Source organism: Lissotriton helveticus, chromosome 7 (genome assembly GCF_964261635.1).
Source record: "Lissotriton helveticus chromosome 7, aLisHel1.1, whole genome shotgun sequence".
Classification (NCBI taxonomy): Eukaryota; Metazoa; Chordata; class Amphibia; order Caudata; family Salamandridae; genus Lissotriton; species Lissotriton helveticus.
The window spans coordinates 1,720,431,388-1,720,458,867 of NC_136068.1; positions in this window are offsets into that span (position 1 = coordinate 1,720,431,388).

The window sequence follows — 27,480 nt, forward strand, 5'->3', positions numbered from 1 at the left end:
AGAGGAGGTCTAGGCGCTAGAGCTGCTGCATTTGATTTTGTGGAGCCAAGATCGATTCCTTGTGTGTATGTTTTTTCTCTTAACATAAAAATAAAAGTAACTGCTGTACGAGTTGTGTTTGACAGACCCCTTTCAACCTTGAACCGTTTCTTCTGAAGTCTGACAGCCACGCTCCTGCGAGACCACATTCAGCTGTCAGACAGCTGAGAGAGTGCGGCGTGCTAAACATTTTTCATATACATAATCTGCGCGAGAGAAGATAATAACGAACGATTTATCTACGTGTTATTGTTCCCCGTCCGCCCGTACTCTCGGCTTTCGGCGTCTTACCGCAGCTGTGAACAAAACTGGTCTATCATAACCACGAAGTTAAAATATCGACCTGCACTTATATCGACTCAAAAGTATTTAACACCGACACATCGTCACAAGGTGAGGAGATAGGAACAATAGAACAGGTTCCTACCCAATCTCACTCAATGCTCGAACTAGAGAATTTAGGAATTTCAAAAATTAAAAAATAAGGACCACATTTATTTACAGATGAATTGATCAGGGGAATAGATATCAGTAATGCAGCATACATACTTGCATCTGCGATCCATGGTGTAAGCAGCCTTGAGCACCCCAATTATGGCTATATTTGAGTGGCTAACAAGGGGAAAGGTTCTCCATTTTTGTAGGTGGCATTAGGGTCAGCGGCGACTAGTTATAAACATCTCTAAAATGAGTTCCCACATTTTAGAATTAGCCTGGGTGAGTGATGTCTGTGTGAGTGCAGGTTGAGCAGTGTGCCTGTGTGAGTCCAGGGTGAGTGATGTCTGTGTGAGTGCAGGTTGAGTGATGTCTGTGTGAGTCCAGGGTGAGTGATGTCTGTGTGAGTCCAGGGTGAGTGATGTCTGTGTGAGTCCAGGGTGAGTGATGTCTGTGTGAGTGCAGGGTGAGTGATGTCTGTGTGAGTGCAGGGTGAGTGTGGCTCAGTGGTTAGAGGCGGCAGACCCGGAAGCTGAGATCGGCCGTGGACCAGGGTTCGATTCCCCGCCTCGGCGGGTCTCGGGCTCAAAAATTCCACGGACTCGACAATTCTCGCTCCGGTGCCTACTCGACTCACGGGGTCACACTCTGCGACTCTGGGCAATAGCTTGCTTAATCTCCACTACGGCCCCTCGCGGCGGGATGCCTGGCTTTCACCTTGTGGATACCCTGCTGGGGTATCTCACAGGGGAATACCAGGACGGGTTCCCTAAGCAAGCGCCTTGATGCCTTCGGGTGATACGTGCGCTATATAAGTCGCAATACATTTACATTTACAGTGATGTCTGTGTGAGTGCAGGGTGCCTGTGTGAGTCCAGGGTATGTGATGTCTGTGTGAGTCCAGGGTGAGTGATGCCTGTGAGAGTGCAGGTTGAGCAGTGTGCCTGTGTGAGTCCAGGGTGAGTGATGTCTGTGAGAGTGCAGGGTGAGCAGGGTGCCTGTGTGAGGCCAGGGTGAATGATGTGGATGGGTGAATGCTGGCTTAGTGATGTGTCAGGGAAGGGTGAGTAATGGATCTATGAGTGCAGGGTGACTGCGCCTATATGAATGCAGGGAGAGAGATGTATCTGTGCAAGTGTAAAGAGACTTGTCTGGCAACTCCCAGAGATGTATTCGCCAAGGCACCTCTTTCTCAAATGTGCTTGAGAATGCACCATTTGCCCACTTTTTTCAAAATGTTCTTGTGGGAAAAGGCCCGACCCCCCATAGGTGGTTCGGCCTCACTCGCTGCGCTGCGCTCGCTCGCCACAGTGCAGTATTTACGCCTCACCACTTTCAAATGTCACCAGCCGCCACTGTCAAGACTGACAAGAAAAGCCACTAATTAAAAAGCAGGGAAAAGATGGTGTCAATGAAGTCAACCAGTGGTAATCAATGGGGGGATTTAAGCCTACTGTACGTTCTTGGGATGCCCACAATAGGTATTTTGCAACCGGACGGCTTCTGCTGTCTGATAGGGCAGACCTAAAAATTAAAACCTCTGCTTCGCCATTAGAGTGCCCCTCTCTCTTATTGCTGTGGCTATGTTTAACATTTAGGTGTGGACAGACCTAGATCAGACACCAGAGATGTGTCCTATTCCATTCAATTCCTTTTCTACAGATGAACATTGCAGTGGCACATTTGGAACACTGCACTGACGGAGCACGAACAGAGCAATTACAGAACATGAACGCTGCAATAAAAAGCACTAATACTGCAAAAACAAACCCAAAGCACTACCCTGGCAGATCACGAACACTGCAAAGGACTATCACGAACACTGTACAGCCTGATCATTAACATTGCAATGGTACAGAACAATGACACAATATGAACAGTGAAATAACTCTACCAAGACCATTGCAGTGATACACCAAAAACATTCTAAGATCACAACACAATGCTTGATCATTAACAGTCCAAAGACAAATCACAAATACTGCAGTGCCAAGTAAAAAAACACCTGCAAAGCCAGATAAAGAAATCTGCAAATTCACATCATGATTGCTGCAATCATCGAACACAGATACTGCAGCGACAGTACAAGAACACTGCAAAAGCAGACAAAAAAAAGACAGCAGATCATGAATACAAAAATTTTAGATTGCAAACTTTGCAACGCAGCATCAAGAACTGTGCAATACCAGATAAGACCACAGTATCAGAAACACTGTAAGTGCAGATCACAGGCACTGAAATAACATATTGCAAACATTGCTATGGCAGAACCTAAAACCGCATCAGACACATCACCGACACTTCAAACTCTGAACACATTCTTCCCATTCAAAAAAATAACATCCACGCACAATGCAGTTCCCTTCGGTGACAGGGACTACTTTGGCAATTTGTGCATTTTGAAAACAAAAGCTATTTCTGCTTTTAGGCATTGATTTTTTTTAGACTAAGGAGGACCTGGCTGATTTCCTAACAATAAAGATTGTATAGAACATGTCAAAACATAACAATCACTGACAAAGCCTACTGGCTTTGACAATGCTTGTTTTACGTACTAGCAACTCAGTTTCTTGACATACTAGGCCGAGCAGCGGGTACCTGCGCAGTAACTCTTCGCACAGTAAGCTACTACTTCAGCTGCTGAGTAAAATGGTGCGGGCTCACTTCTACCCCTTTACTGATATGACCTAAGTCACCTGCTCCTAGGTACCTACATGCGCCAAAAGGGCCAGGGCAAAAAGTGGGCGGGGAGAGATCCTGGTATCAGTGTACAGAGAAGCTGAAGGGAAATGTTGGTGAGGGGTAGGGAGGCACAGACATCAGGACACATAAATCCATGGCGCTGGGGCAGTAAGCGCCCCCATGAATACATCTTGTAATAGTTGGGAATGAACAATAAAAGATTCATTCAAATGTTTTGTTCTGGCAACATCTGTTGTCTTTTCAAACGCACACTGTCACATTTTCTGTGCCTTTACTAAGGTAAAATCACTGGCCAGAACCCCACTCTAAACTGCAGAAGCCCTCGTGACGTCCTTGGGCACAGACCCTTCATGCTTCAGTGCGCTTGACAGCCATACTTTAAATGTAGACAAACAATACATAAAATACACTGAGTGCAGTTTGATGTAGTTTAGTTGATTATGTTTGGCACTGAATTTAGTAAAAAATAATGTGACGTCTTACCCAGATTTTTATTGGTAGTTGACAGCTTCCTTTTTTTAGGGGGAAGGGGCGCACTCTAGTTCGCCTCGCCCTGTCTTTCTCAGACAAAAATCCTGAACGTGCTTACTGGTCTGCTTCCAGTAGGCCTCCGGATCCAAATCAGTTGCCAAGTAACTTGAATGTCAAATATCTTTTTCACGGGAGGAAACTTGGTCTCTGATGATGTTACTGACTACAGAAGCAGCAAGCAGCCAGCGAGTTCCAATCCGATCCGCAAATCACTTATTTTTTAATGCTTAGAAAATGATTGCCAAATTGTATTAAGGAAGGACTACATAAAACGGGTGCAGCTGTAATCAAAGTGCTGCACACACCGGCAACATAGCTCTGCTAGGTCCGGAATGAATGTAATACTAGTGCGAATTTTGCTTCCCTTCCTTTGATGACCAGGAGAGGTCCGTCTTCTTCTGCAGGATTAGCGCCAAGGACCCGAGGCTGCCTCGAGTTTGCCATTAATGAAGAGGCTCAGGGGCCCGCGCATGCGCACTGCTTAGCAGTTGCGCACCATTTAATTCAATGAAGAGCCGCAAGCCTCTGAGGCCCGACCGGGGCCCAGGCGTGCGTGCGGTATGCACCATTTAATTTATTAAGAGGCCGGGCGCACCATTTAGTTTATGATGAAGTGAGGGGGGCCCGGGGCCCCCTGGAGTGGAGGGGCCCCCCCGCAATGCGTGGGCTGCGGGGGCCTGTGTTACGCCCCTGATTGGGATAATAGGAACTACACTACATGGCGCCCAAACGTTTGGAAAGGCGATAAAACTAACGCAAGACATTAGAGTAACTCAGTCGTGCTTTTTCACTCAGACCCCTTTTTTCCCATAATACTCCAAAGACGTCTGGAGTGGGTGAATGGTAATATCCGCCAAACCTCGCAGGAGGAAACTCCTATGTATGGTTCTTGGTTTAGTCAACGTTGAAGGATACACTGTTCCAAAATATTGTGCATCTAATCTTTGTTTCCATAAGAAACCTGATCTGCAAACAAACGGAATAACCTTCTGGACAGTACAATGTCAGACAGCGAAGGAGAAAGAGAGGCAGCTAGAATAGCAGCTGAACTCGTAGCAGCTGATAATACGATGCAAGCAGCAGACCCGGATATAATACTCATCCCGGTCAACATAAGAAAATCTATAACTTTAAAACTTATAGAAAATGGACTGACACCTAGAGGTGGCACAGTCATATTCGTAATAGAGGCACACGAATATCGGCAGACAGAGGTATTCTATTCATGGATAAACTTTCCAGCAGCTAATGCTGTAACAAAGGTCTTCCACTATTACAAAACAGAGGAACCTCCTGATGAGTACACTCCTTTCGAGGAGGTGGAAGTACCACTTAAATTCCAAGAGCACCTGCTCTTGTTTAATGGCGCCCTAAAACATAATAATCACATCACCAGGCTCGGTCCATTAGGTAGACCAGGAGCAACGTGGCAGGTCCTAGCCGGATACACACCACATCCAGACATCGAAAGAATGTCTGCAGCAGATCTTTTAATACAACTAAAACAATTAATAAAAGTACATAGACAATTAGTCCAATATGTAATGCGGACTTCAACAATCCAACCAGCAATTAAAATTCCACAGCTGACCCCTCATCAGGGGAATACAAATAAAATTACACCACAGAACATACAGTCCTGCCTAGGTAAAGTACCAGCTAAACGGGAACAAATACCATTCTGGTTAGCACAAAAAATCACCCAAATAGAGGCGGTGTTTCCAGACACCACTCTTGTGGATAAACACAGGATTCTGACTATCTGTCTTCCAATGGGAATCGCACCACACGTGGAGGACTGTGACACTTGGGGTACAGTCTTTGCTTCCATTTACACAAAAACGCATGGTGTTCCATCCATCTCGGTAATACCAGATGTGCTAAAACAAATTCAAGATGAATACGGTCCAGAACCCGCTTTAACTCTTGGTATGAAATTACTGAAAGACTTCAAGCAGGTCTCAGCTATATTACTAGCCAACATAAAGGGAGAAGCAGCAAACGTGGCGATCCGCCAAAGGTTAAAAGAAACAGATATAGCAGACCAACCAGCTGAAATTGCCAGAATTATAGAAAAGTCCTATGAGGAACTAGGTAGAGATAGTCTAGGTGGAATACCAGTAAAACCCCGACTGATTGAAAGTCCTGAAAAAGTATTTTTTAATAATAATTTAACATCACAAAAAAAGAGCTGGGATGGAAACAAACAATCCAATCCTAAAGAAAAGAAATTCCAGTCCAGAGGAAGGTCTCCTCGGCGGAGAGAAAGATCTCCAAACCAAGGACACAGGTCTCCCCAAACTGAGCCCTCTGGGAAAAGATACAACCTTAGAAATAGGGATAATATAAAGAAGCCTGATAGATATCAAGAAATTGATACACGCCCCTCTCAATCTTTTCAGACTTCCTCGCAGAAATCGGAAAGAAGAGGACGATCAGAACAAAGAGAAGAGCACGTCAAGTCCAAAGACAAGGAACCTGCTAATCTAAAAAAGAAATTACAATTTCCAAAAAAGAAGGTAGCCAGTATTAAAGTAATTAACAATGCCGAGAATACTGAGGACACAACTGAAAAACGGAGAATGGGCTCAGACAATGCTAGACAGCGCAGCAGAAGTGAGCATAGCTCGCAAAGTCCTTATGAATCATCTGGAGACAGTGGACACGAATGAATACCTTCAAGTGGAAACTGCAGACACCAGAGTTAGCAAACCTCACAAAATATATGGAATAACTTTACGTATAGAAGGGGATAAGACTAGAAAAATAAGGGGACTATTTTGGGATAATCTCTCCAAGGGCTATGACATCCTTCTAGCTGAAAAAGACTGGCCACCAGAGTTTGTCAGGGACTGCCCTCATGGCGAAGAAATAATTATGCCTGCCTTCTCAAATCATATCCCAATTCATAAAAAATACACACTTGCTAGAAAGTGGGCAGTAGCTCAAGCTCCTGCTTTATATAAAAATCATGTAGGATGGGATGAGGACTCTCCTCCTCACAAAATCCAGTTAAAATCACAACCTACTGCACAGAGACGGTACCCAATCAAGCAAGAAGCTAAAAAACAGGTAAAAGAAATCCTAGATCAACTAGAATACCAGGGGGTGATTGAAACTTGCACCTCACAAATGAACAACCCTTTGTTTCCGGTCTCCAAACCAGACAATTCATATCGTCTAGTTTTGGATTACAGACACCTTAACTCATGTTGCAAAACTTTTGCAGTGCAAAACTCGCATAGTGCTGCACTAATGAATAACATAGTGCGCAAAAAATACAAAACAACATTAGACATCTCTAATGGATTCTTTTGTCAAAATATAGCACCAGAGAGCAGATATTTGTCCGCGTTCTCAATAAATGGCTCTCAAAAACAATTCTGTCGGTTACCCCAGGGGTACAAGAACAGCCCAGGATTATTCTCAGCGAGAGTAACAGAGTTACTACAAACATATGATGACGAAGCATTATCTTATGTCGACGACATATACCTGACAGATGATGACTTGGATACTCACTTGAAGAGAGTGAACACCATAATACTTGGGTTCGCAGCAGAGGGTTACAAATTCAACTTTAAAAAATCTAGAATTGCCCATCTAACAGTCCTGTTCTTAGGATATGAATTATCAAGTGAAGGCAAAAGCCTGGCTGACAATTTCCTAGAGAAATGTGCCGTACTCCAAGCACCTAGAACACTAAAAAACCTACAGTCAATTCTAGGCTTCCTAAATTTCGGAAGAACATACATTGCAAATTACGCAGAAAGGGTCAAACCCCTTTATGATAATAAAACCAGATTTTAAAAGAACCAATTGGACTCAAAAACACACAGAAATTCTGAGATCCTTACAAACAGATATGTTAATTAAAACAAAATTAGAAACACGTGATAACACACGCAACCTTGTGATTCGAGTCATCCCAGGAAGTTGCGTATTCACATACCTGACCTCTAATGAGGGAGAAAAGGTACCAATTGCATTCAAATCACACTTGTACACAGAAGCTGAAAAGAAGTTCAGCATTAAAGAAAACATTGTTCATGCAGTTCAAACCGCAATAGCTAGAGAAAAAGATAAAGCTGACGGTAGACGTATCACAGTCAGAACAGCAGAATCAGCCTTTGAGGCATTAACAACACCGTGTAATTTACCAACAACAGCATTGAATCCGGGATGGATACAATGGGTGAATTCAATTACAACGGACAGAGTAAAATACTACTTTGATCCAGAATTAAAAGAATTAAAAAATCTAGAATATGAAAGAACATTCCCTCTGCCAATCGACATTCTGCCATTACGACAGTACGCGTGTGTAATATATACAGACGGACATGCTCAACCCTCCGTTTGGGGAGAACAAGCATACAACCCCACATGTGAGATTACAAAAGAGGTGTGGCGCGGAGGTAAACTAAGACCACTATTAACAAAAACACACTCAGTAGAAACTAATTCAGAACAACAGACTGAAATAATAGCATTGAAAATGGCGCTAGATAATGCAGATCGCGAATTCCCGACACTTATAGTGTCCGATTCATATTACTGCGTCAAATCATATAACAACGATTTGCAGAAATGGATTCAAAACGGTTACAAAGATGACACAGGTGCAACAATAAAGCAAAAACTGCTTTGGGAACAAATAGTTCTGTTACAAAAAGAACTACCAAAGACTCACGTGACACACTCACTGAGTCATCAGCGTGATGGCGTTCACGTTGCAGGGAATTCATTGGCTGAGACAGCCACAACGGTAGCAACTAAATCGGCTTCCGTAGCTAGAAAAAAGCGTACAGTGAAATACATTGACGGTGAAACAGTGCTGGCGGTGAAAACGTCATCAAAAGGCGACTGCTCAGCGCTACCGATCAACTATCCACTCAATTATACATACATAATCGATGCAAACTCCGTCCCTTTTGCTCGAATCCCTGGAGTGGGGGATAGAATAATTCCAAACATGGACAGGAGAACTTTGTTAATTGTAGACGCACATATAGGTGAGGGTCTTAGTCATCTCAGACTAAAAGATTCTCTGGAAGAACTACAATCAGTGTACTGGTGGCCAGGCATGAGCCTGCAGCATCACATTTTTGTAAAAAATGCCCGGACTGCAACAGAGATGGCAGCGGCGAGAGGAACGGGGTAATACCATGGCGTTACACTCAATAAGGGCTAAACAATAATCAGTAAAACCAGTGTAAATAATGCGTCCCATTAACAAACAAAGATTAGTTTCCACTTATAATGTAGACCCCAGCACTCGGCTGACGTCGGGACTGTTATACAAAGATTTGCGAGTCTAAATGGCATATACGCTAGGAGCATGCTAAGTTTGACCAATGTTTTCACTTTAGCCCTCAAGCCTGTGGGGAAACATGGCCAAATGAGCATAACACAGCGGGATTCTTCTCACTTCCTTCCTGAGGGATACGGGATGGTGTAAAGAAAAAACCAAGGCATAAAGCTATCTATAACGGAAAGGATATTAGGTTCGGGAGCTGGGTGGGTCAAACATCTAATAAGTGTCCAACGTAGTCTAAACAACCTGCCAAGAAATTCTCTGAAGGGATTCAGTCCGTACGAATTATTGTTTGGAACTAGGATGTTGGTCTTAGATCTTGACAGTCAGACTTCAGTGGTGAAGGAAAAAAGCTTTGATATCAAAGATCGTTTGGCTATTTTGCAGGACTTAAACGAAACAAGAAAAGACCTGAGCAACATAAAGTTGAAACAGCAGCCAACAACCACTGAAGAACCACCACCTGTCCCAGCAAGACCTGTCTGGATTCCAAAAGTCGGGGATCTAGTCAGAGAAAAGATCGCGGTAAAGAAGGAATTTGGGCCTTCTTACAGAAAAGCAGTTCCTGTCTTGTCTATCAACGGGACAAGATCAGTTGTACTACCGCCGCTTGCTGGTAAAAAGGAGAACCGAGTTGTATCCATCGACCTGGTAAAACCACAATCATGTGGCCGATAACAAACAGTAGGCCAAGTGGACTCCCGATAAGTAGCAGAACACCAAGGTTTGCTACCAATACAGAGGTCCTAACTAAGAGGCTAATCACATTCGAAACGCCTACAGAACAACAAAAAGGACTATGCAACAATGCATTGGAACTCAGACCTCTAAAAACCCAAATAAAAACATTTAGTAGAGACACACCAACCTACAATGAAGTAACAAATGAATATGCTGAAGCTGCAAGAAACAGTAATCCTGAAGCAATTGGAACAATTGACAGAACGGCATCCGGCTACTTCATCAACTTTGATGATTCTTCTGAAGACCTAAGTGAATCAAAGACACAGCCATCAACAAAAACTTTTAAAGATAAAGCTAAGGAACTTTTGAAACAGCTGAAAGAAACCTATCTGATTTCTCCATGGATTGAATTTTGGGTGTCCTTTGGTGCATTTATCCTCATACTCTGGCTCATCATGGTACTATGCTTGAGATGCTTCATTGAGGGAAAATATGCTAAAATGGACACAGCAAGCCAGAAAATCAACTTGATCCTCAAGCCACACACGTCTTCACACGCCAAGAAAAGAGAACTTTCTTCAGTCAACTTCACAGCCAATCCTATACCGGGTGGGGTAGCATGGGACAACACTGACTATGAAATTTATGGTCCGGTTGAAATCCTGAAATATCCACACCAAATCAAGATCTCGTTGAGTGACTTTGTAAAACCAAGCTCATTTGCTGATGATTGGGACTTTGAAAGTATAAATAATATGATGTCTGACCTAGTAATGTCTGCTAAATTTACCAAACATGATTATTTGCAGGGTTCATCTAATTATGATAGTATGTACTGTTACAACCACTATGGTAACCATTTTCTACATACATCTGCACAACCTAGAAATGTTTTAAATTATAATCAATGGGAACATTGTGCAACCCCTCCAAAAGGAAGCTCAAGAACCGTTTATGACAAATATTCATACTTTTCAGGGTTCAACACAAGTGATGCTGAAACATTTTATTTCAAATTGTCAAATAAGACAGGAACAAAAACTATGCTTACAAACACGAAATTGATATATTCAGACTCATTTTTTGAACAAATGAATACTTTTGGTTTTGATTATTGGGACAAAAATGTTGAAGTAAAAAGTGTTTGGGGTACAAAAGAATGGCAAGTACAAGGTATAGAATCATTGTTTAGAGCCTGCATGATCCCAGAACAAATTATATTTTTGAATGACACTGTTCAACAAACTACTTGTCTTGGACTAGCCAAAATCAAAGACTTAAATAAACCGTCTATTCCAAAGCCAACAATGAACAGCAATAGCTCTACAGATGAGGAGATAGACGTAAACTATGTATTAAACCAAAACAGAACACATCCTAATTGGAAACAATGGTTAATCTGGCCCACAGATACTAATAACTGTCAAGACAGATTCCTGAACAAAACACAGGGGTTCACATTGACCAGGCCAGACCCTAGATATTCCCAAAGACAACACCCAGGGATAATCACCACCTACAGTGTGGGCAAACTCTGCCTTCAATGGCTACAAACTTCCACACTGGCAGAAATTAAGCAACACCTAACTTTACTTACTGATGGTGCTGACTTGCGTGATTTCATTATGGGACCACGCAAACAGCGTCAAAAACGCTTCATAGCAGCCTCTATATATGCAGCTTACAATGAGGCCTGGAAGGTAACTCAAATTGAGACAGCAGAAAGTATACGGGAAATTGACCGTATTAATTTGGAAAAATCACTTTCTGTAGTGGACAATGGGTTAATGACTCTGTCCTCCAGAATTTTTTTCTTTGGACAGCATTGTGTCTTCAGCAATCGACATAATATCGCAAGACTTACTGTTGTTACAACACGGTCAGTCTCAATTGCGTTCTATTATACAGCTTGGCTGGACGCTACAAAATCTGCGCTCAGGCTATGTGCCTTGGCGTTTAATCAACACAACGTCACTATTCAATATCTTTAACCTTACTGATAAACAAATCAATATGGCCCAGAAGGGTGCTGATTATACAATCCTGAGCATTGAGAAACTCGAGAGATTACCAGTGACAATGTCAGAACGACCGGTCAGTGAATGGATAATACATGGGATAATTAATATTCCAATATCAACCTTCAGGTTTCAATACTGCCAAAAATATATACAGGCTGGCATGTACGAAAAATTGGGAAAAGGGTACATTAAGACAACATGGAACTTGCCCTATTCACATGCATGTGTCAGTAATAAAGGACAGAAAGTGTTTCTTAGTGGCAATAATTGTGCGATGTCACTGAGCGGTACACTTCTGTGTAACGGAATTAGTTTGCATGGAGCCTGTGAAGGGAACTCAAATAACCTTTCATGTCACCAGCTAGGCGCACCTGCACCAGAGATAGAACCATTCTTTAAAAGACTCTATAACGGGAGTTACATTCTAATTGTGGATCGCAGATGTTGTAGTTTACTGCCCGGGATTCCGTATCTCATAACTACGACTGCGAAGGTCATGTGCTGTGGACGCTTATTGTTCCCCAGCTCCTTTCCAGACAGGGAGGCAAGGGCATGGCCTAACTTGAAAATTACTTCTATTCGAATTGATACTTTAAGCAGAATGAAAACAGTGCTTCTTCAGACGCCGACCAGGCTCACGTCATCAAAAGAAACGTATGATCCCCTAGTCGCAAGGACGACTGCAGAGATTCACTCATTGCTATCAACTAATTCTCCCATACATTTCGCAGAAATCCTGAATGAAATCTTAAATATTTCTGATACCAGTGGAGTCTCAAGAGTATTTAAGACAGTATTTTCGATGGCATTAACACCATTCAAAGCCATACTGGGTATTTTTCCAGACTTCGTCCATTCGATTTTTGGCGGACTTCCCCTCATTTTGGGACTAATTGCAGGAATCCTATTCTTGGTCCTTATATTTCGTTATGGCAAACCATGTCACAGACAAAACACCTGCGACAAGGGAAGAAACAATCCGAGCCATTGGATACCGGGACCGGATACCAAAAATCCTGGGACTATCCCGGCTTAGAGACCTAAACATGACTTGGTTTCTTTCATTTCGACCAATGTGGCATCGATGTGTTTTACCTGTATTAAGGTGCTTGCTGTGCGGAGAAGAATGCGTGTTGGACACCTGTTTGATGCTACAATCAGATGCGCCTATGGATGCAGAAACATTGTTGGGTCCGGTAACGGCTCATGCTTTGTGCTGCCCTCAACGGCTGCCAATCCTGATGACGGCATTCGTGGAAACTTCACCACTACGATTAAGGGGTAGTGAAGTTCAAGATGAAAGCAGCATCGATCAGGTACGACCTTCTGTCAGCAATACTAATCAAAACGTCAATGGAGACAATCATGCACATGAATGCATGGTTACACCTTTTTCCGAGTTAGTGGAACTTTCACAGGAAGCTGTTGACAGCTTTTTCGACAGTCTCAATGATATGATGTTCTCACCAGAGCAGAAATAACGACTTTTGAGCAAGCTAGCACAAGGCGTTCCCAACACCCTGAATTTGGCCTTCAACTTTAATAATAAAGTAGCATGAACAATTTTCCCTCCAGTTCATGGACAGCAATTTTTTCAGCAGCCCCAAAATATTTTTACGATTTTTCGGGACACTTATCTTCTGCTTAAAGTAAGAACTATTCTTAGAGAACTAAATTTCTATTTTTAGAAACTTTATAGACATTAGCTGCCCGCTGGTATGTTCATAATTATTTTTATTCTGTGATGGAATGGTCTCGAACCTTTTTCTTCTGTATTAAGAGCCATTTCATGTGTAATTCTGATATTCAAATAGTAATAATGTATACATATGCGTGATTACTTTAGCATTATTCTACAGCTTAAGTGCATATAGTATATATGACTGTTTTTCCGTATATTACATAATTTCGAAATGCATTATATGTATTTTGGGGTGGTAAGGTATACACGATACTCTACAGTATGTTTTACTATGCCTAGATTCGTAAACATGGCCATAGTTAGCGTGGAGTGGGTGTGATGTATTTCTATAGGTTCTGTATCGATCCCCCTATTCCTGACCCTGTTCTGGTTAACAAGTTAACTAGCAGCCATCCCATGATGCAGAAACCGTTATCTGATTAAGCCACACCACGGCACAGGAACGTGTTATCTTATTAGGTCATAACGCTTGCCATCTAATTAGACAAGCAATATTCCTCCAGCCCCTGCTAAGGCATACGGAGTTCTCAAAACAAATCAAACCTATGACAACCTTGGAAAAACCCTGCGGCCATTGTTTTGATTTCACCGAGAACTTCAGCAAAAGAATGTGCTAACGACCAGTTCGTATGACATCCTTATTGACGTATCTATGTCCATCCTTACGTCAATCTCGGCACCTTACAGGTATAAATATTACCGGTATTGCCTTAAGCAAACACACGCGGTGGTGACGAGATCGGAGCAGACAGACTTGCCGAAGCCCAGAGCAGAGCAGATCCCGCTGGCGCAGCCCCGCCTTCCTGACGCGCTGAGAACGAGATGCTGCCTTTCTCCTGCCGAGAAATCCAGCTCCGGCGCTTCCGGGCAGCCCTTGCAGGCAGCCTGGAATATCGAGACCAAAGACGAGAGATACCATCCCTCAACCATCCTAGATTTCAGGTACAGAACTGAATAACCCCTTGCAGAGAATTCTTGAGTCAGTCACTTGGCAAAACAAACTTAACTTAAACTGCTACTTTCTATTCCCGCCCACGTATTAGGCTTAGGTCAGGTACACTGGGGTAGGCGTAGTTAGAAGCACCAGTTGAGTACGATTAGTCAAATGTATATATGTATGTATCTATTTTATCCATTTTAAACCACCATATGGCTTAGAAACCATATAAATGTTTTTACAGTATTATTTTATACTTCTGCTTTTATTGTATGCACTTTACTTAACCATAAGTATTGCGATAATATCGATCCATTTCTCTTGTATGAGAAAAGAGACTGATCAATAAATACCATCTTTTATTGAACACGCCCGTCTCTTCCTTTTCTCTACAATCTGGTGAGACTAAGAATGCACGTACTGACTGAGTAAAATAAGTTGTCTTTTGTTTTCACACGACTCTAGAGATACACTCTTGATTAGGGGAGAGCAAAGTTGTCATGTTCTATGGTTGTCAGAAACTAAATCCCTTCTTGTCTATCCAGGGAGGTTCAACTCCTCCTTGCCTATTCGAGAAAGTTTCTAGTGAACTCTGAGCTAGCTGGCAAACCCAAAACTTTAAGTCTAATATCGACAATAGAAGACCTAGTTAACGTCTGGTCTAGGCCTATACTATTGAAGGTATTATTCCAATGCGCAGAGCCTATTGGGATAATAGGAACTACACTACACTGCATTTATTATGATGCATCAGGGCAAACTGAGTGCTGGAGTGTGAGGCAGTGTGCACCCACTCCCCTCCTGGCCTGGCAGTTTATTCTGGACTGTTCCCATGGGGCACGGGGTCAAGACTGATTTGCATATGGCTGGATCCAAACTGGGGGTGGCGTAGTGGGCAAAAGAACGATGGATTTAACCCCGATTTTTTGACTGGAGGAGAATGTATGCATTGTGAGCATTCCGTCCATCATTTGTTTGCTGTAACACTTTTTGCCCTAAGTGGGATGGGTATGAACAGATGTGGGTCCCTTGCTCACTGTGCCACTGGATTCAAGCTAGCCTCACTAAAGAAGGGTGACATACCCTGAAACCGGTCCCAGGATGCTTGTTTATGGTCTAGGGAGGTCCTGGCCTGGCACTTCCATCTGCACTGTTCCCATTGGGCACAGGGTCAAGACTGATTTGCATATGACTGGGTCCAAACTGGGGTGATGTAGTGGGCAAAAGAACGATGGATTTAACCCAGATTTTTTGACTGTGGGAGAATGTTTGCATTGTCAGCATTCCGTCCATCATTTGTTTGCTGTAACACTTTTCATCCTAAGTGGGATGGGTGCACCCAGACATGGGTCCCTTGCTCACTGTGCCACTGGATTCAAGCTAGCCTGGCTGAAGAAGGGTGACATACCATGAAACCGGTCCCAGGATGCTTGTTTCCGGTCATGGGAGGGCCTGGCCTAGCAGTCTGTCTGGACTATTCCCATGGGGCATAGGGTCCAGACTGATTTGCATATGGCTGGGTCCAAACTAGGGAGGTGTAGTGGGCAAAAGAACGATGGATTTAACCCAGATCTTTTGACTGGGGTAGAATGTTTGCATTGTCAGCATTCCGTCCACCATTTGTTTGCTGTAACACTTTTCACCCTAAGTGGGATGGCTATGCCCAGACGTTGGTCCCTTGCTCACCGTGCCACTGGATTCAAGCTAGCCTGGCTGAAGAAGGGTGACATACCCTGAAACCGGTTCCAGGATGCTTTTTTCCAGTCCAGGGAGGGCCTGGCTTGGCAAATGGATCTGAAATGTTCCCATGGGGTACAGGGTCAAGACTGATTTGCATATGGCTGGGTCCAAACTGGGGTGGCGTAGTGGGCAAAAGAACGATGGATTTAACCCAGATCTTTTGACTGGGGGAGAATGTTTGTATTATCAGCATTCCGTCCGCCATTTGTTTGCTATAACACTTTTCGCCCTAAGTGGGATGGGTATGCCCAGACATGGGTCCCTTGCTCACTGTGCCACTGGATACAAGCTAGACTGGCTGAAGAAGGGTGACATACCCTGAAACCTGTCCCATGATGCTTGTTTCTGGTCCAGGGAGGGCCTGGCCTGGTCTGGCAGTTCGGTCTGGACTGTTCCCATGGGGCACAGGGTGAAGACTGATTTGCATATGGCTGGGTCGAAACTGGAGTGGTGTAGTGGCCAAAAGAACGATGGATTTAACCCAGATCTTTTGACTGGGGGAGAATGCTTGCATTTCCAGCATTCCGTTGGTCATTTGTTTGCTGTAGCACTTTTCGCCCTAAGCAGGATGGGTATGCCCAGACATGGGTCCCTTGCTCACTGTACCACTGGATTCAAGCTAGCCTGGCTGAATCAGAATTTGAATGTCAATGCTCAATGCATGCAAAATTAGCAACTGGAACTTTACAATAGCAACAGGGCTGCTTTTTATTAAATACCTGTATAAACCAAAGGCCACTCGGAAAACAACGTACTATATCACAAATAGAGGGCCTATTGGTACATCTACATCTCTGGTCCCATTCCATGGATACTAGCAGGATATTTTAAGCTAAATTTGGCCAATCAGAGTGCAAGAGGGGCTTTCATGAACAAAGGAAATGTCAAATGGCGAATTCTGCAGCAAACTTGGCGATTCATGAACCTTCCCAAGCCGAATCATTCTTTTCTTAGCTTCCTAGAGGGCATTGGCCTTTATGCTCTCAATGGCAGCATAGCTCCTGAGTTATCAATGGCCTGCACTCACAAGGTTTTTTAAAGAAACAAGGGAACCCAAAGGCAATTCACTAGGGACCTTATGTGAGTCATTGTTACTAAAGACAGTGGTCCCTAGACAACGGGTACACATCAATTAATCAACATATGCCAAATAGAAAATATGTTCTTTGTCCAGCCGGACAGAATTTATTTAAACAATATGCTCTCACCCCCACATGCATCATTGTGACATTTTGCACTTCTTAATTTGCGAAAAATAAGGAATCGCAAATTAAGAAGTGCAAAATGCTATGCATCATTATTTTCGGTATTCATTTGTGATTCGGTAAAAATCGCAATTTTTACCGAATCGCAAATGAATACTGAATTCTTAAGTTAATTTTCGCAATTCCCATTGATTCCTATGGGCCAAAAGGCCCATAGGAGTCAATGGGAAGGCATTCGCAAATTGCGAGTGGCACTTTGAAAATTTCATGGGTGCAGGGGGGGGTCCAAAGGACCCCCCCATGCACCCCTGAAATGTATTTTTCGCATCATGTATCTCACACACACATGTCCTAAGGACATGTGTGTGTGAAACATGAATGTTGAAAAAAAAACATTTTCAGCCTTTTAAACACTTTTTCCAAATTTACCGAGTGGTTCAACCACTCGGTAAATTTGGCACCCTAATTGCGAATTTACAGTTTTACATTTAATGATGCATTGCTTTTAAGAAATCGCACATCTGCGACTTCTTAAAAGCACCCGCAATTTTAGAACTCGCAAACATGTTACGAATTCTAAAATTGCTTCATGCATTTCAAAAAGCACTTTTGCATTCGCAAACGGCCGATTTTAAGGAATCGCACCGTTTGCGACTACAAAAATGCTTGATGCATGTGGGGGTCAGTGACAGAAATGTATTTCCAATTATTTTTCAAGTGGAGCGCAACTTGCGACCCACACATACAAAACAGAAAGACAAAATTAGGGAGGGGGTTCAGGCAAGGAATGGGGGGAGGTCTGTTTTCTAGTTTTCTTTTGACAGACTTGATTTTTTATTGGTACCATTGTGCATTATATCCACAGTATTTAGTGCCATATGATACATTGGTGTTGATGTTTCGATCCATTAACTCAAATACATGGGATCATCTTCAGGATAGTGAATATGAACATGCCTGTCTATGAATAATTTATTTGGCAACCTTTACATAAAAGCAAAATACATTTGACAGTTTTTCAGGAAGGAATTTGGAGAAAGAAAATGGGGAAACAAAATAAGGCAATTTAGAACCGATGGCAAGTTCAAACCACTTTTTTTGGTGACTTTATATACATGAGCACACAGTGGGGGAGGGTAGCAGGGAAATAAGATCACATCATTGCAAGCAAGCAAGACCAATTCCACACTTGACTTCACTTTTATATCCCTTCTTCTATTTGCCAAGATTAGCTCCTTCAAAATTATTCCCAGATGTGAAAGCGATCACTATCCGCAAAAAATCTTACTTCAAAATTGGAACAGCCATCATAACTCCATATTGCATAATGGCTCACATACAGACACACTCGCAAAAGGGAAGGTTCTCTGGAAATTTAAATCGCTGAGCTGTTACAAGGAATGGCAAGCAGCAACAAATCCCACCATCTGGGCATAACGAAACCCATTCCAAATCTGAGATTACATTCCAATACCACTCAAAATACCCAGTGACAACTTTGTATTCAGAATTAGTACACTAAAACTTTGAGAAATCAGAAGATTTTTTTTTATAAGCAAGCCAAGGCCATTATTGACTCAGAAGATCCAACAAGAAGAAAAGAAAAAATCAAACTACTAAGGAAGGCCTATAAAAAATCACTTTGGGCAGCAAAGCAAAACAAACAAAATGAGATCTCGACAGAACATTATAAGGCATGCTCCAGTAAAAATCAGCAACTCTTTTGAAATCTGATCAGGTGTGTTATAACTGGGGGGTCTCTAGTTGGCAGAGGTAGGTACCACTGTCCAAATAGGGACCCTTGCTTCTAGTCAGGGTAAGGAGGAAATCCTCTGAGATAACCCCTGCTCGCCCTCTAGGCAGCTTGGCACGAGCAGTCAAGGATAATCAGAAGGCAATGTGTAAAGTATTTGTACCAACACTCACAGTAACACAGTGAAAACACCAGAAACTGACTCCACAACAGTTTAGAAAAATAAAGGTATTTAATCTAAACTACACAAGACCGAAACGACAAAAATCCAACATACACAGTTCAAGAATATGGTTTCAAAAGAGTTCTTAAGGTTGCGATAAAATAATCCACAGATGCGTGAAAAGTTCACAGTTGCGTCACGTTTAGCCAACAGTACCTTTAGTTGCGACAAAGTTCCAAAAGCAGAAGTTGGTGCGGTGGAAAACAAGCGATGCGTTGCTCCGGAGACCTTCGGGAGGCGATGCGACAACCCTGCTGCAGCTGCGGGCGTGTTGCGACGAATCCGGTCTGTATGGGGAGGAAGGCCACTTGTATGGATTCCAGTGCGTAGGTTCCATAGGAAGTTTGTTCTCGCAAAGGCACGATGCTTCGATCTCGTATGGGCTGCGAAGATCTCTGGGGCAACAATGCGCGATCCAGCGGCGATCTCTCTCTCGCAGCTCCTCGATGCGATGGCTCTGCGACGATGTTCGCAGCGACGTGATGCGGTTCGCAAGCAAGCGGTGTGGCGATCTCACCCAGCGGCGACAGGCTCTGCGACGACACTCGCAGTGTTGTTAGTCTTCCCGCACTGGTCTGGTGCGTCCCGCAAACAAAGGATGCAACGGCTCTGGCAGCAGCAACAGGCACTGCGACGATCTTGGCCTTCGTAGCGGGGAAGTGCTCCGCAGCGAGCGGCGATAACTTTTCTGTAGCAAAGTCTTTAAAGCTTGATTTCCAGCTTCCCAACACAGGTACAACTTCCAGAGGCACCACACATGGGCCACTCACTCCAGGAAGGACATAACTCTCTCAGTAGAGCTCAGGGGAAGCTGGGGGTGAAGTCCTTTTGTTCCTGGGAAAACAGGGAGCCAGCTCTTCTTAGGCCCTTGGAGATTCCTTCAAGCAAGAGGACACAGCACAAAGCAAAGTCCTTCCCCTCTACTTGGCAGCAAAGCAACAGCAGGGCAATCCAGCAGAGCAACAGCTGGACAATCTTCTTTCTTCAGATTCAGCTTTTTCCTTGACAGAGGTTACTTCTTGATTCCAGGATGATCGAATTTTTTGTTGTCAGGGGTCCTGTACTTATACCCCTAAAAGTCTTTGTTCCCTTTGTGCAGGAGGGCTCTGAGCCCGGTCTGAACCAGTTCTGGGTGTTCCTTGAGCACTTTGTTTTCCTGGCTTCTCCTTTCCTTTCAGAGTGAGGGGCAGGGTCGTCAGCCACGCAGCAGGAGGTGGAGCCAGCATTGTGGAAGGCAGGCACAGCCCTATTCAGGCACAGATGCTATCTCCTCCCACCACTCAAGTTGCAAATGCAGTCATTCAGCCTAGGGCTGACTCAGCCAACCTCCTGGGGAATCCCCAGCCCCTGTCCCTCTCAAACCAGACAGTCAATACACAAACAGGCCAAGACACACAGAAAGGTCAGACAAGAGAACAGCAACTTTTTAAAAGTGCTTTTCTCAAACACAGGAGTTAAAAACCGCCTTTCCTAAAAGATGTGTTACTAAATTCTGAGTTCAGGGATACCAGACTTTTATGTCCTATCTTGCTCCTATGGGAAGATATGCTGGTAGCCACTGTAGCTAGCATCCCCCATGAAAACCTATGGAGCAAGATAGCCTTGCAGCAGTGAAAAATGAAAATGGCTGTAATTCACTACCAGAGCATGTCACCTGCACAAGTACATGCTCTACCTTTCACATACACTGCACCCTGCCCAAGGGAGTACCTTGGGCCTTCCATAGGGGTGACCAATGTGCACAGAAAGGGAAGGGTTAGTCCTGGTCAGTGGGGACACTGACCAGAAGGGCATGGCAGTTCACAGACTGCACACAGGCACTGCTGTGGCAGACCTGAGACACCATTTTAGGGCTACTCATGTGGGTGGCACAATCAGTGCTGCAGGCCCACTAGTAGCATTTGTCATCACCAGCCCTGGCACTCCCAGTGCACTTTACTGGGGGCTTCATGGTGATACAAATATGCCAATCATGTATATCTAATCACAATAACATTTTACACAGGGAGCACTTACACTCTGACACTGATCAGCAGTGGCAGAGTGTCCAAAGCATCTAAACCAGCAAAAACGAAATCCAGCACAGCATCAAAAAATACAGGAGGTAGAGGCAAAAAGATAGGGGGAACCACACCAAGGATACCAGGTCTAACAAGGTGAATCTAAAATCTCATCAATAACTGAAGGGAACGTTGTGGAGCCCCTGTCCTGGATATCGTATATTCAGTACTTGTGTTTCAGGGACCAACTTGACTCTCACTCACTTCCCCAATACCTAACCTGTCTACCAATGGTGTACCAGTTAAAAGACAGAGAATGGCATCAATATAGGTAAGGTAGACAGAGTCCCCAGGCCAAATGGCTTCTCTGCGATTATCTTCAAACAACACATAACATAGTGGGCAGCAGCATTTGTTAAATTGTTTAATTATTACTTGGTAACTAACTCAGTCCCCACTTCCTGGCGGGTCTTGGTGCTGTGCCTGATTTATAAAAAGGGGCCTTACGCAAATCTGGAGAGCTACCAATTGATTGGCTTGTTGGACACAGAGACAAAATACTTTCCAAGCATTCTTTGAAAGATTTAGAATCGTAAGAAGTTTCCAAAAAGTTAATTCACTTCAATGAGGTCGGCTTCAGGTCCAATGCAAACACGCTGCACATCCTAGTGGCACTTCAGATGCTTGTGCGAACCTCAATCCGCAAAAGCCAGTCACTTTACGCCTGTTTTATTGATCTTTTGAAGGCATTTGAACATGTTGACAGGGATCTACTCTGAGAAAAACGTAACAGGATGAACATTTCTTTAAATCTCCTTCGCACAATTCGGCTCCTATTACAAATACATGGGTCCAAGTCAAGCTGGGAGAAAACCATCTAGTGTTGCCTAAAATTCAAATGAAAAGAAGATTGAAAGAAGGACACATCCTGGCCCCCCTCCTCTTCAACCTGTTTTTAGTGAATCTCACAATTCGACTGGATCAAGTAGACTCTAATCTACCAAAACTACCTCAAAGAACAAACTCAACTCTGCAATATTCAGATGATGCAGTCTTACTGAGTCAGACTGGCATCAGCTTTCTTGATAACTTGATGCCCTAGACACATTAAAAACAGTACATGGAAACTAGGTGGCACCATATTAAAGAGAACGTATTCTTATAGATATCAGGGAGCCTGGCTTCAGGACCACACTTCTCACCTATGGCATTTAAACGCCTTGAAGCCCAAGATCACCTCTTTCACTTTTGCCTTTTCGGGAACTTCTGGCTACTACTGCAAACCCCTCATTGAGTCTGCTACTTCACGAGACAAAGGCAAAGCTAATTCCAACTTTTGCCCATGGGGCAGAGGGACCAATCCCCAACAAATCAAGCATTGGCATAGCCAATACGTCTTGCCTTTGGTACCTTAAAAGTGTTTAACAATGCAGTACATTATCCCTCACTAGCATGCTCACGCATTGCGAGCCATAAATAATATAGCGCCACTGTTGTACTCTCTCATAGTTAATTTAGCTTAAATGATTAACACTGTGTTAATTTAATATGTACTGCATTCTAGGCTATGTCATGTAGAATGTCAATAGTTGCCTGGTTGCTTTGTCACTGGGTTCTATGTTTTGAATGAAGCAGAGAGCAGTTGGAGCCAGCTGTTTGCCACCAACTTTCCTATCTCTGCTGTGTGGCTATTTAATAATAAACTCCACTCATTATACTGGCTGTCTACAGAGTTTAATTTCTACAATTTATGTGGCGACGATTCGTGCTACACAGTTATACCTCGGACTCTGCGTGCATCTTTATAATTCGAGGTGCGTTTCAAGTCAAGACTAAAAGTGGACTCTAGCAGTAGGACTGCCCTTTTAAATATTTCTAAAGACTTTGACATCCACTCTCTGCAACGCTCCACAATATATATTTACGAAATTTACCGCAATTTAAAGAGTTTACTCTTCTTTTCGCACGCATTCAATAACAGTTATCCTCTAGTTTCCGACCTAACCTGAAAATTGCGTTGTCTTCAAATTGTGATAGTCGATCTATTTCTGGGATCTGGTTGCTTTAAACGATCGCGCAAGCTTAGACGTTGGTCCTTGTCTCTGCGGCCTCGCTTCGTTAGCGCACGCGCACGTAGCTGCCTGGTTTGCCTGACCTTCACATCACTACGCATTGTCACGCAGTCGAAGCACATCAAAGCTGATTCATCTTCCGTGTGTCAAGAGTGTTGCTTAGCGACGTCGCGTTGTACGTCACAGTGTTACATCTCCATAGCAACCTAACGCATTTTCAGCTTTACATAGCGATCTCCGCTAACAACAATTTGTGTGCAAAGCCGCAACGAAAGCAGAGGCTAGTTGTCATCACGATACTGCAGCGGATTACATGACAGTGATCCGCACACTAAAGCAGTGTGTTAACAATACTGTAGCGGATTACACAACAGTGGTCTGCACACTAAAGCGGATCATAAAATAAGTGATTTGCACACTTATTTATCGTCAAGTGTTATATTTTTTTAAAATACAAAATCTATTTTGAGAAATCTTGGTTTTAAATAGCTGATTACACGACGTTGATCAGCACCCCATTTCTGGGCTCAATAATTTCTTTTCATTAAACTGAAAATCTACTTTAGTTCAACAAAAACAAGCAGATTATGCAATAATGATCTTCGCACCTCCAGCTTTACTTTTTTTGTGAGGGATCCTTTCAAGGTGATTCGCACACCTGGTCTTCAATTGAAAAATATTTTATTATTCTTATTAAATTTATTTTTAATATATAATGTGTTTTAGGTTTTGATATTGTTTACTTAGGCGGAATAACAGACATGCAATCTGTAACTCCTTCTCCTGCTTTTCTGGAATCTCCAGGAGTCCCTGCTGTCAGGTGGGAGGTGTGGTTGGACGCTTTTCAAATTTACCTGGGAGCTATTGGTGCTTCTAGGTTCAGTAATGAACGTAAAAAATGTATTTTGCCTCACTCCCTTAGTTTTGAAGGCAGATCTATCTTCAAGCACCTTCTTGCAATTGTTCATCTTCCTGAGGATGATGTTGATGACTACCAAGACACCAGTACGAAACTTAAAACAAGGTTTGACAAACAACTTATTTTGATGGTTTTGCAACATAAATTCTTTAAGAGCCAGCAAAATGAAAGTGAAGATGTCGATTCTCATCTTTCTACATTATGTAATTTAGCATCTGTTTGTCAATTTGAAACGTTCACAGATCAATTTATCAGGGATCAATTTGTTTATAATTGTACAGACTAACACATCAGTCAGAAGCTCTTGTCTCTTGCCAATCCTAATTTGGAAGAAACCATTAAAATAGCTACATGCATTGAGACTTACCAAGTGTCTTTGAAAGAGTTTAGAAGATAAACACGTCGATCCTGTCAATTTTGTTTCAACTACCGCTAAGTCAAAACAAAGCGAATTTTGAAGTTCTTCAAATAAAAACTCGACAATCAGAAACTCTGGCTCAGGGAAGTACATCAGAAGTTCAAAACATCGAACAAATATGTAACCGGTGTGGTAATTCTCCTCACCCAAAGAGTGCTAAGTGTCCTGGTGCCAATGTAGTATGTAGTTACTGTAAAAAAATAGGGCATTTTGCGAAAGTTTGTTTTAAAAAAATATTCAATGATTAGAAAAGGTTTGTTGCATGCGTTTTGGAGTCAGACTATGAATCTGATTCTGAAATTGTTTCAGTAGTTACTGAATTCAATTATCCTATTTCTAATGTTAATGACCCAATCGAATGTGTTGATCCTATTGTAGAAATTTGTATAGGAAGTAAACCACTAAATTTGCTGGTAGATTCTGGAGCAAGAATCACTATGTTGACTAAAGAGTTGCTCTTTGAAACATGGGGAGACAGATCACTTCAGCCTCCTGATCGTTCTCCAGTTTCGTACGAAGGTCGCAAAATTGATCTTCTGGTGTACTTTGAGGATGAGTTAATTTTCAAAAATAGGAACATTTCTGGCAAGATTCATGTTGCTGTCAAAGGTTTGAACATTCTGGGCTGGTACCACCAAGGCTTATTTGGGATGATTCTCAAAACTGGTTGTTCTGAACAAGTTCTTGTGATCTCTGATGAGCAAGACTTTGGCAAGTGGAAGGAATGTTTTCCATCAGTATTTTCTGGTGAGCTTGGACCCATTTGTGGTTTCAGGCATAGAATTGTTGTCAAAGATGGGCCCTATTTCATCAAACATAAATTAAGGTGTGTACCTTTCAGTGGTAAAGTCCCTGTGCGAACAAGAGATAATTGAGCCAACAGAATCTTCTCTGTGGCTTTCGCCTTTGTTCTTCGCACGCAAGAAATGTGGATTTGAGGTCTCTCAATAAAGAAATCTGGATAGATTCTCACCCATTACCCAAAATTTGTGATCTATTTTCCAGTGTCAGAGGGTCTCGATATTTTTCAAAACTGGATCTAGCCAGTGCATATCATCAGATAGAGCTAGATCCAGAGTCACATCATCTTACCACATTTATATCTCCTTTAGGCACATTTCAATATAAACGGATGCCTTTTGTGCTTGCTTCGGCGGCTTAAGTTTTTCAACGGGTCATGCAAAACATGTTAGGTGGGATAGATGGTGTTCTTGTATTTCAAGACAATGTCCTCATACACACTAAAGACATTTCATTGCATGATTCTCTTTTAAGGAAGGTTTTGGAGATTTTCAAGGATCGTGGGGTGGTAGTCAAGTCAGAAAAGTGCAAGTTCCTCTGCAAAGAAATTGAACATTTAGGTCACCACATTTCTGGAGAGGGCATTAGATCTAGACAAAGATTGTTAGATGAGATAACTTGTGCTCTTGCTCCCGTAGATAAAACAGGAGTCAAGTCTTTGCTTGGTCTACTAGAATATTATTCAAAGTTTATTCCCAACTATGCCTCTATAGTGTGTCCCATAAGTTCTCTGCTCAGGAAAGGTGTGATTTTTTTCTTGGTCAGATCAATGTGCTTCAGCTCTGAGTCTTGCTAAGGAGTGTCTTATCATCAGTGGTGCTCTTACGCCATTTGATCCTGCATTACCCTCCTGTATCACAGTTGATGCTAGTCAAGTAGGTCTGAGGGGGGTGTTGACCCATGGTTCACCCAGTGGTGAAAATACTGTTGCTTTTACATCTAGAGTTCTGAGGAATGGGGAACTTCAATACTCTGTTATAGAAAAGGAACTATTGTCTTGTCTTTGGGCCATTGAATAGTTCCATTCCTAAGTCTGGGGAAGGTGTTTTTTGTTATGGACGGATCATAACCCGTCAATATACTAGGTGCGGGCACCAGTAAATGCTGTTCTCCAAGAATTCTCAGGATGGTGTCTCATTTGATGCAATACCAGTTTGATGTTGTTCACGTGCCTTGGGCAGAAATGTCAGGGCGGACTTTCTATCCAGGTTCCCCATGAGTGATAGTCAAAAAGAGTCTGATGTCAAGGATTGTGGTGAAGACGACTAAGATGATTGTCTAATTGCTTAAATTGATCTACCTGAGCATAGTCTTAGCACTGAAGATAGTTGGATGAAGGCACTTTCTAATGATGAAGTTCTACAACAAGTGTGTGAGTATGTCAAGACTGGCTGGCCTAGAGAACGTATTCTTCCTCAATTTTTGCAACATTTCTGGAAAGTCGAATCAGAAATTTCAATGGAGGGTGGTGTTTTGGTATGTGCTGACAGACTAATTCCTCCACAGAGCCTTAGAAGAGGTATTATTGTTAGGGCTCATGAGGGTCATTTGGGATCAACACTTACTAAGCAAAGAGTTCGTGACTGTTTTTGGTGGCCCTCCATGGACAATGATGTGTGTGACATTGTTGATGTGTGCTCCATTTGTAAGATTGCTGACAAGGGGTTGAAGGTAGCTACTCCACCTCTTCATCCCATTGAGTGTCCTTCTGTATCTCGGTCTAAGTTGGGGTTGGAAATCATAGGTCCTCTGGAAATTTTACCTGGAGGATTTCGTTTTATTTTGGTGTTAATTGATTACGCATCCAAATGGCCCGAGTTAGAGTTTGTGAAAGATATTTCTTCTACAAGTGTTATTGTTTTTTTAAAGGATGTTTTTATGAGGGAAGGTTTTCCTGAAACATTGGTGACAGATAACGGTACACAGTTTACTTGTACTGTGTTTGAATCTTTCTTACAGTCATGCAATATCAAGCATGTT